This window comes from Crocodylus porosus, unplaced genomic scaffold (genome assembly GCF_001723895.1).
Source record: "Crocodylus porosus isolate Cpor-Errol unplaced genomic scaffold, CroPor_comp1, whole genome shotgun sequence".
NCBI lineage: Eukaryota > Metazoa > Chordata > Crocodylia > Crocodylidae > Crocodylus > Crocodylus porosus.
Window position 1 is genome coordinate 55,137,190 of NW_017728950.1, and position 14,714 is coordinate 55,151,903.

Below are 14,714 nucleotides of genomic sequence, written 5' to 3' on the forward strand. Positions count from 1 at the left end.
TCCTACTGTGCAGTAGCATCAGAGTCATGGTTTGTGCCTGCTGATGTTACATTGTTGTAGCAATGAGCTATGTCACCATAGCATCTTGTGCAGACACATCCACTAATCTTTAATACATTTATGAATATTATACATGACCTACTTAATGAGATAAAATCTTAATATTTATATTGAGATATTGTGCTCCTCTGTATGAATGTGCTAGTTAACAGGGAATGTTAGGAAAAAGAAAGACAAATAGGCAGGAAAGCAATATTATACCTCTAGATAAGAAGCCTTCTGAAATATCTGGGGACATTTACAAGACAGTGGTGGAGTTTTCAGTGGTGAAGATTCTTCATGGCTGTTTTGCTAAGGCTTGGACCTAGAAAGCCAAGGGGCCCTTTACAGTTGAGAAGACTCTCAAGAGACAGTTGAGATGTCTTTGATCTGCTCCTAAGGAGACTGCACTGACTTAGACACAGGTCCAGTGTGAATGTCTGAAGCAGCTAAAACCTCTTTACACTCTCAGGGGATGGTAAATTTTAGGGAAGACAAGTATGTTTTTAGACTGTTGTTTCAAGATCTTTTTCCCCTAACATGTTTTAGCCCTAAATAGCAATACATGTTTTAAGAAGGCTGTCTTGGTACTTAAACGGCAAGTACTGAATATAAGGCAGTGATGTGACTTACTGATGTGATCTTGGTTAGATCTGGGCATATCAGTTCAAGCCCTGTACTGAGAGTTGGAGTTGCGTGATTCCAGCCTAGGTAGATGTTGGTGGTGATTTGAGATGGAGTATGTTTTAAAAAGCTAGGCAATGTATGTAGCACAGTTAGCCTGATAACTGTGACAAAGATTAGCTCAAAATGAGAAGTGGTGTAAGTGGCTTGAATTTGGTTAGTAACTAAGCACTGCTCAGTGGTTATTTGTTTGTGCTGTTTCCAGGAAGACTATAGTAAGGTTCATATAGAGGAAAAATGTGAAATAAAACTCACAGGGCCAGGGGTTCCTCAAGCAGGTTCATAGAGCTAACTGTGCCATCAGTGGAGATGTTCTTGTGTTAATACTGTATGTTACATAGACTGTGGAGACAGGATTCTTTCTGTTTAAAATTAAAAAGGAGCAATAGATAAATACTATCTTACTGTCCATGTAATTTATCAGTGGTACAGTGGGGTGACATGCTAATGTCTGTATTGTAAGCTGGTAATATTACACCGATACCATGTATAACCCAAAGGTGGAATTCAACTGCCAGAACGAATATAGCACACATACAAATATTCCGACTCCCAGATGTTCTGATGTTCTTTTATGAACTAATACAAATCATGCAGTACATCTCTCACCACACATCCTCCTTGTGACCAGGTATTTAGCAGAATTCACAGATTCATTTGACTCAACTCCTGGGATATTGGGTGCTTGTACACTTGATGAAAATTGGCTGATTTTGTGGTTTAATTGCGTCATGCTGTATGCATGCACTGGGGTGGGGGGTTGCAATTTAAAAGTGTTTGCTGCTTTGCAAACGAAACTACATCGGCATGCAGTGTAGTTTGCAATGTAGCTATTTGTAACATTGCAGTCTTTGAAATCTCCCCCGTCCCCACTCCCTGCTGCAGGACAGGTAGGCCGAAGGCAGAAGCGGTGAGGGGCCTGATCCTTTTTTCCGTGGAGTCTGCCCATATCTCTGGAAGCTGGGGGGTAAGCTGCTATTGGCTGAGTGTGCCAGTGGGCTGCTGAGCTCTGGATGGCCCCACTTCTTTCTTCCACAGTGGTGGCACCCCCTGGGGCTGCCCAGGTGGGCTACTAGTGGGTGGGTGTTGCCTCAGCTTGGGTTCAGAGAACAGTTGAATCTGGCTGGGTGCTGCCTGTGAGCTAGGGCAGCACCTGCCCACTAGCCACGCACCTGGGTGGCCTCAGGGGGTGCTACAGCCATGAAGGAAAGGTCCGGGTCCCCTTACAGCTCAGGGCCTGCTGGAAGCTTGCCCCCTAACCATGGGAGAGGTGGGCAGGCTCTGCAGGGGGAAAAAAAAAGGATCAGGCCTCTTATACCTTTTTTTTCCCTCAGCGGAGCCTGCCCACATGAGCTACCTCTGGGCCATGCTGCCCCTGAACTATAGGGGGGCCCAGTCCTTCTCTCCATGGTGGCAGTGCCACCTGGGCTGCTGCCTGGCAAGGTGCTAGCTGTGGGGGTGCTGCCCCAACCTGCAGGCAGCACCTGCTGGATTCAACTCTCCCCTAAGCTCATGTGCTAAAAGCCCACTGGGCTTGGGGAAGAGTTGGATCTGGCAGGTGCTGCCTGTGGGCTTGGGCAGGTTCCATACAGCTACCACCCCTCCTGGGCAGCCCCAGGGGTGCTGCCACCATGGAGGGAAGGACCAGGCCCCCTTGCAGCTCAGGGGCTGCACAGCCCTGCAGCAGCTTATGCAGGCAGGCTCTGCTGAGGGGGGAAAAAAAAAAACAGTGAGAGGCCTGATTATTTTTTTTTCCCACAGAACCTGCCCACTTCTCCTATGGCCAGGGGCTGAGCTGCTGTTGGGCCCTAACCTGCGGGGAACCCTAAAACTTCCCTCCATGGTGGTGGCAGCCACCCAGGCAGCCCCAGGGGATGCCACCACAGTGGAAGGAAGGACCAGAGCCCACTGGCAGTTCACCCCCTGGTTGTTGGAGAAATGGGCAGGAGCCGCAAAAAACCAACCAAACAAAAAGGATTGGGCCCCTCACCATACCAGTGATGGAAATCCCTAAACTGAAATGTTGGGGTTTTAACCATCACAATTAAAAACTCGCAGTTTCAGTTTGGGGGACTAAACCCCCATCACGTGTACAAGCAGTCATTGTTACTTCCTTGTAATAATAATAGGCAGCTGTTCTGAAAGACAAGGAAAAGAAACATTTCCTAGTTGTTCCACAAATAGCTAATTTCATTATCAGTGAAATTTCAAATGATAATTTCATTATCAATCAGATTTTTATAATAATTTACAGTGAATATAACTACTTCTTTTGGTTATAGCACATCTTGAACCAGGCATAAAGTTAGCATGTTATCAGGAATATAGTGGGTTTTGATTTGTGTTTTTAAGAAGTGTTGTGTTTTCTCTTTCACAAATGCTGTGACTATATAGAGTTGCTTTTATTCCTAGCTACACTAAAAATGGGTACTGTAAACAGCATGATTATGCAGTAGCTTTTTTAAATTGGATACATTGGAATGAAATTTTCATTAAGGGAAAGCATTCTAACTCAGGGTTGTGAAGATTATTTTAAAACAGTAAAACAGATGGAAACTGTGCCTCCAATTTCTTCTGGGCCTACCAAAGTGAGAGTACTTTGGACAGGAGGCTCTTCCATTATTATGTTTTTATTTATGGCATATTTGACTTTTACTAGTGGATCTGTTGGTGGAGGAGTGGAAACTGGAGGAGACTAATTACTGTTTTATTCATGTTTTCAGACTGTGACTGTAAACAGTTGCCTCATTTTCTTCTGAACATCCTTTAAATAAAGTAACAACCAAAAAATTAAATAAACTTCATATTTTTTGACTTAATATTAAATATTTAGGTTAAGTGAGCAGTTGCTTGGTTATAAAGAGGAACAGATCTTTATGGAAATGTAACATACCGTGCATGGAAGTAATTAATCTGAATTCTCATTCTACAGCAAGTGAAACAATATATAAGGGACTAAATTCTACCCTCAGATATGATATGGAAGCTTTGTTTCCAGGAATCTCATTCAAAGTTTTGAAGTTAATGTTGATCTTAGTGGGAATTGTTTGTCCCCATATATCCCTTTTTGCCTTGCTCATGGACATAGCTATGAAAATATTATCCTTCTTTGCTTCTACTACTAATTTTCATTGCATGAATGTTGTAAATTGGGCTCCTGATTTATCTGCTCATTCTCAACAACTAGAAAGATGTTGATATTCAAAATAACTGTCTAGTTATTTCCCTCTACCCTGAGCCCCCCTGCTTTTTCACTGTGTATATTTGTCTGTAATTGACAAGCTGTTCTAAGGAATTAAGTATTCCCTAGCTGACTGGCCTTTGTAAAGAAGAAGATCCTTGAAGCCAATCAACTAACTGAAACACAGCATGTTTTCTTAGCTTGTAATTCCTAATAAATCAATACCAGGCAAACAGTCTTACTTTAAAGGTTAAATACTTTAAGCCTTTTGATAGTAATCAAGTGCATTTTCAAGAGAGGTTTATTTTTTTTCCCCATTCATTTCAACACCATTTGCTTCTGAAAGTAAATATTGCTAACTGACACCTCCCAGTTGGCATAAATAAGTACACAACAGTCAGACTTGGTTTAAAAGCCTTTAGCTGCAACTTTATCAAGAAATTCCATTCCATAAAAACAACTTTTATCCAGTAGCCTTAAATCCATAGAAACGGTTATGCCCATATCATCTGCTTTGTAGATTCCGCACCCCAGACCATTAATCTTCAATTATGCCTATCCAAATAAAGAAATGAAGGTGTTTCAATGAAGATACCTTCATAGCCTGTAGCTAAAAAATAAATCATATGAAGGCAACTGGCAAGCCATGCCACCATTTCTTTAAGACTGAACTGTGGAATGTGGATTGAAGACTAGATTTTTTAAGATTCTTAGGCAACTAAAGATGCAGATGGATGCCTACTGGGATGTGTAAGATACTATTGCATCAGTGCAATCACCCTAATTATACCATGTGAGTGGGACAGTAGTAACTGACCCAGGATATACTGTCTGAAAAAATGAGTAGTGAAAAGATTGGCCGCCCTCTAAAAGAGATGCAGTTTCATTGACTTCTCATTTACTAGGTTTGCTAAAACTTAAATAGATGATGAAACCAACCAATCACAAGCTAAAAGACAGTCCCAAATTTTAGGTTTGGTGCAGGGAACGTTGCCACAAGACCACCCTGAGTTTGTCAGAAATGCAAAAGAAAAAAAAAGCTCAGCAAATAAACTGCCACTTAGCTTTCTGAGTGGTTCCTGCTGGCTCTACATGTCTCTGGCTCATTGGGGTTGTCTGAGACTACTCTTTCCCCCCATCACCTCTTGTCTCTCAGAGGCTCTGAAGGAAGTATGCACAGCTTCTGTGCAAACAAAATAAAGAAACAGAAAAAGCACCTGCTTACAGCCCCTCCCAGTGGCTGCTTGACCTCTGCTGGCCATAAGCTCAATGCAACAACATTCCCGACTGTGGTGCTAGTGCAGCCACCTTGATAGGCACCTGTGGGCTGGCTCCTCCTTCTCCCCTATGCCGGGGTAAGCTTCCTTACTAGGAAGCTCACCACATCCCTGGGCCTAGATCCTCAGCGTCTGGTGAGTCCCTCTGAGTCTGGGGTGAGCATGGGGCCCACTGCCAGGCACATTAGATAGTGCCTAGGGGAATGTTTCCAGGGTGCAGAGCCATTTGGACTCCTCCATTCCCACAGTAACAGAGCTGGGCCCTGTTACGTATGCTATCCTATTTTAATTATTGGGAAATTATTTTTAAATACTATTTAAATCTTAATGAGAATAAATCAGGGATATCTATATTCTCAAGAAAATGCTTTATTCTTTTATATATATATATATTCTTTTATTTATAAATATATATATATATATATATATATAGAGAGAGAGAGAGAGAGAGAGAGAGAGAGAGATCTATATCTATATATTCTTATATATATATATATTAGTGAAGAAAGGTCCCTGCAGTGGTGGCTCATGTGCTGGGCATACCACCTGGCACCCAAGGGCAAGCTCCCACAATCTTCTGCCATGCCTTGATGTCAACGATGTAATGAGGGTGGGTTCAGTGGTGCTATCTCATGCACATTGCCGGTAGTACTCACGTCGCCAGTGCTGATGGTCCTAGGGCTCCGCCTCCTCTACACCCCACTCGACATGTTCACCATGCAAGCTGGGACCTGTGGTCTGCAGCCACTGGCTCAGGCCTCTGGAGCCTCTTTGTCGAGGCTCACTGCCAACTCCTGTCTAAGGAGGTTCAGGCTTAGGACTCTCCCACACCCACCTCTACGGTGGTTGCCTCTGCCCCGGTCCTCTGAGAAGCAACCCCATTAAAGCAATATAAAAAAAAAGGAAGATAGATAACATGAAGGCAAACTGCTTTCCCCTGAATTCCACTCTGTGCTACTCCCAGATAGGGAAGCATTCACAGCCTTGCTGACCCTATCCCCACGTTTGGTCCCGAAGGTGAGGAAGCAACCTGCAGCCTGGATGTCTCCTGACTAGGTCTATGCTTGCTTCCCCACCCTGCCCAGCATCTGCTGGGGTTTTTAAACTTCCCGCAGCAGTGCCTGAGGCTGATGTCATCAGCCAGGCACCGCCAATCCTAATTGCCAGCTGATTCAAAAAACGGCACAGCGGTGTTGCACGTCGCTCCTGTTCCAGCTCCTGCCTCCCTTCAGGTGAGTTCCCTACTTGCCCTGAAGTCCCGTCTACATAAAAGAATAAAGAATTTTCTTGAGAAAGTAGTTATCCCTGATTTATTCTCATTAAGATTTAAATGTTATTTAAAAATAATTTCCCCATAATTAAAACAGTATAGCATACGTAACAGGGCCCAGCTCTGTTACTGTGGGAACAGAAGAGTCCAAATGGCCCTGCACCCTGGAACCATTCCCCTAAGCAATATCACTGTTTATGTTCATATCTATTCAACTGAGGGAAACTATGATATATCTTAAGCACAGTAACTGCTTGAAATGTGTGTCTGCGTCTATATGTATATGTATATATATACACACAAATTTCAAGCAGTTACTGTGCTTAAGACACATCCGAGTTTTCCTCAGTTGAATAGATATGAACATAATTTATTTTTTTAGTCATAATAAGACCTTCCTTACCCTCAGTTACATTAATGTAAATGAGATCAGAAGAAACTCAGGCCTGATACTGTTGTGTCTCTATGAAGTCTTAATAGCACTTAAACAAATTTTAGGCATCTGAGTCACTATATCTGTTGTTCTTCCACTTTGTGTAGCAGTCACAAAGTTGCTGCAATAACTAGATTCCTTTTACACTTCATTTCTGGCTTTGAAAGTTGTCTAGGCAACTGCATTTGGCATGCTGTGCATGCTCAGAAACAATCTGTGCTTCTCTCCAGCTTGCTGGGGTTTCTTTCCTTCTTTCCCATAGTCCACAAATTGTTCTTCTGATGTTCCTAAGCATTGTTCTTTCAAACAATAACTCACTCTGTTCCTTGTCTAAGTGTGAAAGGAAAATACGTGTTGTCAAAGGACAGCATTAAACTATGTGAAGAAAAAATTACTTGACCCCACAATTCTGTTTCTTGGAGTAAAACGATGGGACATGAAAAAAATGGCTATTAAGGATGGGGAAGCGGTATGTTCTGAAGAAAAGGTGCAATTGAGACTGAGTGACTGATCACATGACCCACGAAGAAGCAGTCAGAGGCTGCTGAATGTCTCTTCCTTATATTGTGCTACTCTAGGCAGATGATTTGTTTGCTTATGGACAAGATCAATTGATAAACAAGAGAAGGTACTTTAAGAAAATCACGCTGACAAGTGGGAACAGATCTGTAGTTACCATATGTGAGAGAAACTCTATCTTCCTTCAGTTTGTACTTTTAGGCCTCTCTGTTCTAGATACCCTTCTGTGTACTTCAATTAATCTTGTAGAATTTAAGTCTAAGGACATCGGGGGGGGGGAATGGAATCTGAAGAATTTCAAGAATTGTCTTTCATTTTAAGCACCTCTTTCCTTCTAAATGTAGTTCCAGAATTAATGCAGGACATAACGTACTCCTTTCCATGTCTCCACATAGATACTGATCAGCAAACCCAGCTTCAGACATTTTGACAAATTTGACAAGTGACAAGATTAAGTCACCATACTTAAAGGTGAACTGCAAAAGGTTTCTAAAATACTGAAAACTCTTTTTAAAGTTTATAAGAAAGGAAAAAAAGTACATACATTGTTTTAAGATCACTGCTAACTACAGTTTCAGCCTTGAAACACTTAAAAGAATGAAACTCATGAAATTGAAGCTGGAAGCTTTCTGCTTTCCTTTACAAAATGGGTAAATTCGTATGATGAACATAGGTTAAAAAGATTTTGTTCATTCTAATCATTTATTTGCATTCTTTTCTTTTTGATAGTACTGATGTCATTTGTTTAGGCAGAGAAGTTCCTAGGCATTGTTTATATAATAATAAATTGGTGACCATAATAATTTGAGGGAAATCTGGGATGGGCTTGTCAGCACATGTGCATGCACATTCCCCACTAACTATGTGGCTCCCAGGAACAGGGCTTGTAGGACAGCACAGTGCATACAGACACATGCACACAGCCCTGACCCCAGAGCTCCCAGGACCACTCAGTGTGCACTCTTACTTACGCGCACACGCACACACAGCCCCAATGCTGTGGCTCCCAGGAGTGAGGCTGGGCAGGACAGTGTGGTACACACACACAACCCCAAGGGTTCCCTCCAGCCCCATACTGACTCTACTGTGCAAGCAGCTCCACTCAGCCCAGTGAAGTCCAGACCAGGGAGCAATCCATTGACTGGACTCCCTGGAGAAAATTAAAGCAGAAGTCCTATATTAGTATGAGTACGGAGACAGAAGTGCAGGCAGGTAGGTTCATGCCAATCTAATACTTTTGCTTCAATTTTCTCCATCAGCCAGGATGCTGAGACAGCCCTCAAAATACGGGACAGTTCCAGGCCAGTCCGGAACATATGACCACCATAATTATATATACCCATGGAAATGCATAGTTCCAGTAATTACTTTATGTAAGACTAGAATTATTTTTACTGCAAAATCAGTAAATAAAGTAATAAAATTTGTGTATTGCATCTGCAGTAAGATAGCCTTCATTTTGAATATGTTTGAGACAAAAAAAAAATTAATGCCAACCCTCTTTGAATTTTGAGTTGCAAGGCCTTATATTCTCTTGTTTGCATCTTCTGTTACTAGCAGCATTAATATTCATGCCTTCATCCACAAGATAAAAATAGGACCTACATATTGTTGCTGTTTTCAGTCACTCTTTATAGATTTTATTTATATATGTGTGTGTGTATAATCTACAAAGGATAATAACTGAAAATTATATATGTTAAGGTTGTGCGAAGCTTCGGGTGGTGATTCAATTCGGAGGAGATTTGGCCTGATTCAGTGGCTGAATCTCCAAATCTAAACTGAATCAGGGGACCAATAAAAAGGTCTGAATCAATTTGAAGCTGTCTGAATCTTTGGAAAAGATTCAGAGACCTTTGATGATTTGGGCAGTCCCTGCCCACTGTAGCAGGGAGCTGCCGCCAGACTCGGAGCTGGTAAATAGTGGGCGGGGCAGGGGAGGCTAGAAGAAGGGAAGGGGATCACGGAAGGACACTTTTCAGGGCCCATTCCCTGCATGCTTCCTGATCTCCAACTCAGATTTGGCAGAATCAGTTCAAGACAGTGATTCAAATCACTAAATCAAATCACTGTCCCCTGAATCGGCCGAATCTGAAACTAATACTAGCTGCTTTGCGCAGGCCTAATATATATAGATATAGGTACAGGCAACCCTCTCCATTCACGGGGGATACATTCCTGTGATCCCTGTGAATAGCAAAATCTGTGAATGGGGCATTGCGTTCATGAATGCCCCCAGTGGCTGGGGGTGGGCACAGCTCTGGCAGTGATGGTGGGAGCCCAGCTGAAGCAAGCGCTGAGGAGCTCCAGTAAGTGTTTAAAGAGTATTCAAAATACAGGTTTGGCATTCGCGAATACTTGAAACTGCAAATGCTGAACCCACAAATACTGAGTATTTCCTGTATATAGATATATCTTTATAATGTTTACAAATTAATTGTTTTAATGTTTTTATATGAGTCATTATAATGTTTACAAATGAGCATTATTTCAAAAGGCTATCGTTGGACTCAATTAATATTTCTCAGACATGATTGTGAGGAGAGAAAATATCACAGAGAGTGCAATGTATCTAAATATGGTTGATATAAAATATTCTTTTTTCAATTTTTATTTTAGATCTCTGTCCTGAGACACAACAACAGGATGTGCCTTGGAGAAGAGTAAGTTAAAAGAATTCCTTGCATTTCTGTATTTTTTTAGAATGGTCATATATTGTGCTTTAAAAATTTTAACAATGTGGTCATGAGTTTCAATTAAGTATAGTCATTGTTTTACTGTGAATTTTGTAAAAAATTATACATTCCTGTTGAAGCTGTTGTGTCTTATTTGCCCAATTTTACACTCACCAGCTTCTGAATTCTTAAGTCAGGAAAAACTGTCCTTGACTTAGTTGGGGTTTTGTCTAAGGTAGTCCTGCTTTGACACTTCCAGCACTTCTATTAACAAGGCTTCATGAGGATATGCCAAACATATATCCAAATATGCAAATTTCTTAAGGGTCCCAAGAACCCAGTAAAAATAGTCTTTAGTTTTATTGTTCCTTAAAATAATTTCTGACTGGAAAGTACCCACAGGATAGATAAGCTGAGAAATGGCAAAGAATTATAAAAACAAAATGTCAATGCTCTTATTGATGTCTATTCAATTGTACACATATGCTTTATAGCTAAAAGATTAATCACAAAGCATATATTATTCTTTGTGTTCTATATATTACTCTCTAGGACTTTCCATGTTTCATTCACTTTCAAATTCTAATAACCCTAAACTCTAGACTACTTCTAAAATGACTTATTAATAAAGAAAAATGATAATGAAAATACAAAATTTACATTACATATGTACAATATACTTCTTGGATGTCAATACATGTGCTTCTGGGTTGGGGAGGGACATTTTAATTAGAAAGGCTCCTGGGCAGCTGCTCTAATTAAAACACCACAATGTCATGTGTATTCAGCACTCAGCTTTTTAAAATGGCTATGGGGGTGCTTTAATTAAAGCTCGTTTGACGAGCGTTCTAATTTAAACACTCTAGCAGACTCAAGTCTGCTCCAACACGTTCTAATTAGAATGCAACAGAGCATGTGATTTAACCCCTTGTGATTTAACCTGAACCAATTTTCCATTTTGGCATTTTATTGTGATTTTTGCATATTTATTTTGTTTCATCCCTACTGTATAATGCCATTTATTGCCACTGTTCAAGGTCAGTACAGTTTGGCCATATCCACTTTATCTCTGACCTTCCATATAGAGAGGGAATGTCTAGTAACGTATGTCTGTATTGTGTCAGGGCTTTGACATTACATTTTGGTAAGTGATAAAATCAAATGCAATGTAATGCAGATATGACATAAAACTCTAGTGCCTGATGTTAGTCATTATTTTTGTATCTTGAGGCCACTATACAATGGGTCTGTATGTTGGATATAAAATCATTGTGCCTCTTTACTTGTCAAGGGAGACATGAATCCAGTTGATGGAATTAGGATTAGGATGTTGACTAAAGCTCTGCCCCTACCCCCATGACAGCAGAAGTTCCTGAGGTAACAAAATTAGTCCAGATTTGCCACAGAAGGATGTGAGGATTATAGATGAGAAGAACAAAGTTAGCAAATCATCCATTTTTCCTGGCACCTGACAGAAAAACAGGGGTGATGATTCTTTCCCTTTTGTGTATCTTCCAGTATCAGAAGTCTAAACTGTTCAGTCTGTTACAATCACTGCAATACTCTGAGACAGCTTTTTACGTCATGCAATTTTAGCTCATGCCTGTTGCATTCAGTGGAGTGGTAGTTTGCATCCCTGGGTTAACTGACTGCAAATCTTTCTCATCTGTTAATGAGTTCCATTTTTTCCCTCTCTTAGATGTGTTTTTTTTTAATAATAAATTACAGTTTGTTACATTTACAGTGCACACTAGAAGCCAACAGTATGGTTTCATTGATCTTGGAGTTATGCTAATTAATCCAGTTCACAATAGTGGATAATCATTTCTGTAAGGTCAGGAGTAGGGTGAAGTAGGTTATGTATAAAGCAATGTGAGGGCATTAGGATTACTTTTTTAGGAAGTGTTACAGTTATGTTATAGCTGTGGTGATCCAGGAATTATGTGAAAGGAAAGGCATTCTTTGGTAATATCTTTTATTGGACCAACTATATAGCTGAAGAATGTTTTGCATTCAGAAGCTTGTCTAACTCTGCCCTAGCTATGCAATTGGTCCAGTAAAAGGTTTCACCCAAAGAAATCCTTGCCTCTTGCATACTTTAAGGAATATACTCATGAGGTGAATATCAGGCAGGAAGAAGAGCTAGTTAAGAACAGTATCAGCATAAGATCAAATGGATACAAACTGGTCATTAAGAAATTTATAATGGGGGTCAAGTGGGAATTTCCCCCCCAGGTCCAATGTACAAGGATAATGGATTTTTTCCCTTTCTCTGTAGTCTAGGCATGGTTCTGTCCATATGATCATTTGAGCAGATATGTATGTAATAGAAACTCTATTAGTCTCATGGCACAGCACGGTAGAACCTTTACCTTCTTTGTTCTTGACATACAGCACACTACAGTGATTTTTAAGCAGATATATGGTTATTTTCATAAATACTTTCTGGCTGTGGCATGTGAGAGAGGTTGGAATAACTAATTTTGTGGACTCTGAACAAATCATTGTCTGAAAAGGCAGAGGTCTGGCTCCAGTGTCCAAGGGTGCCCTTTCTAGTAGTGTGCTCCTACGTTCCTAAAACCCAGTCTCGCTAATATGGGGCATTTTTACATATACGAGCACCACAGCACTGGGCACCTGGTGCTGTGATGCATGCAGTTGTATAACTGGTAACATTTGTGTCAGTACAAAGAAAATGGCAGTGGTGAGCTTTTGAACTAAAACACATTGGAGGTGCTTTCGTTCAAAAGTGCGCTGCTGCCATTTCTCTGCACTGACGCACTTTTTTCTGCTTATACAACTGCAGTTGATGCATCACAGTGCATGTCAGTTCTCCAGCAGATCTCCAGCATGTCTGGGAACTAAAAGGTATGTGTATAAATGCATATAAATATGTGTATAAAATTATATAAATTATAAATGTATAAATGTTTAAAAGTCTGTAGATACTAAAATGCACTGACTTTTCACTTCCTCTCACTTATTGTAGTTATTAGATAGAGCTGAATTTGTAGTAATAATGTAACAAGGTAGTGCGCAAGGCTTACAAAGACATCATCAACAAAATTAATAGTAACAGACATCAGTATACAACCAGTTGGAATACAAATCACATGTTGCTGATGACTAGAAGCCCCATAGCATCTAGCTAAACATTTCCCTCTGGATCTACTTTTCTTCTTTTCCTATTTTGCAAGAGTACAGAGGTGAGGCAATGAAGTGGGATTCTTAATACCATTTTGGATTCACGGGAGTCTCAGGTGAAAGACTATAGAATGCAAAGAGATCTAAGTACAATCATTATGAACAGCAGGCCTTGCCATGGAACTGAATCCTTTCATCTCAGGAACTAAAATTTCCTTTAAGGTATCCTGAGTGAGGAACCTATTCATATTTCTGACCTGCCTTTACCAAATCAGGAGCTTCCTGAGTTCAGCTACTTCCTGTTCACAGCAAATATTATTTAGTATGGAACCTGTACCTGCATCTGGTAGAAGTTTCTATTTCTCCCTAATATGATATATGAGTGCTTACAATGGAAAAACCTGTAGATTGCTCTTCAATCAAACTTAAAACCTTTAAATTTAATCACCTTTTCTTAGGAAATTAAACACATGAGCAATATGTTAGCAATGAAGGGAAAGCCCTTTCCCAAAGAGGAACAAAGGGAAATTATTGACTAAGTACAGATTGTCAAAAAGCCAGAGGCTGAATTGATTCAATCTTCACATGTCAGTCTAAGCTGCATAGATTGAACTGAGAAGCAAGTGAATAGGCATTCACTTTTGATTCCAGAAATGCAGCAATATGCCTGCAGTGGCTCAGGTCAGAAGCTGTGGGATGCTAGAGCATGTCTCTTAGGCTGCTGACAACTGCCAAAAGGAAGGGAAGGAAGCTGGGAGATAAGGCTGCCTCCCCTGCTAGAGTGAAGAGGGAGGGGCATGGGCAGGCCCTACTGAGTATGATGTGGGGGATTTAAACCCCCACCCTGGCCTGTACCAACCATCTGGGGTCTGTTGGGGGGGGGCAGGCAGGGAGCATTGCCTGCCAAGCTTTTCCCTCCTCCCTACTCAAGTGGAGAATGAGGGAGGAGGCATGGTCAGGCCCAGGCCAGCACACTGAGGTGGAGGAGGAAGGGAGGTGTAAACCACTCTCCCTGGCTGGCACAGGACCCCAACCTGGGTCTGCTTGTCGGGTGGAGCAGCCCCTCCCAGGCTTTTCCGCTCTCTCTGCTTAAGCAGAGAGTGGGAGGCCATGGTCAGGCCCTAACTGAGGCTAGCACTCTGAGGTGGAAGGGGAAAAAGGGGTTTAAACTCCCTCTCTTCTTGCCTCCATGTGCTAGCCTGAGTCAGGGCCTGGACACTTCTGTCTGCTCTCCCCATGAGTGGGAATTGGGAAAAAGCCTGTGAGGAGCTGCTTCCCTATCCCTTCTAGCCAGGCAGACCCCAGATCTGGAGCAGTGATAGTGCTCTGGCTAGGGAGAAGAGGGATGGAGCCAATGTTGCTCCACTGCAACACACTGCAAAGCATCCTGAGATAATTAAGATTTCATAGATTTTCATAGACATTAGGGCTGGAAGGGACCTCGGGAGATCATCGAGTCCAGCCCCCTGCCCAAAGGGCAGGAAGTCAGCTG

The 14,714-nt window shown here is 41.4% G+C and overlaps 1 long non-coding RNA gene across 1 annotated transcript in view; it reads left to right on the forward strand.

The window, feature by feature from the left end:
* Positions 1-14,714, forward strand: part of LOC109323685 — a 645,093-nt gene that overhangs the window by 212,232 nt on the left and 418,147 nt on the right. Inside the window, exon 3 of the long non-coding RNA XR_002104716.1 lies at positions 10,023-10,066. This is a non-coding gene — a long non-coding RNA (uncharacterized LOC109323685). The remainder of the gene's footprint in view (positions 1-10,022; positions 10,067-14,714) is intronic.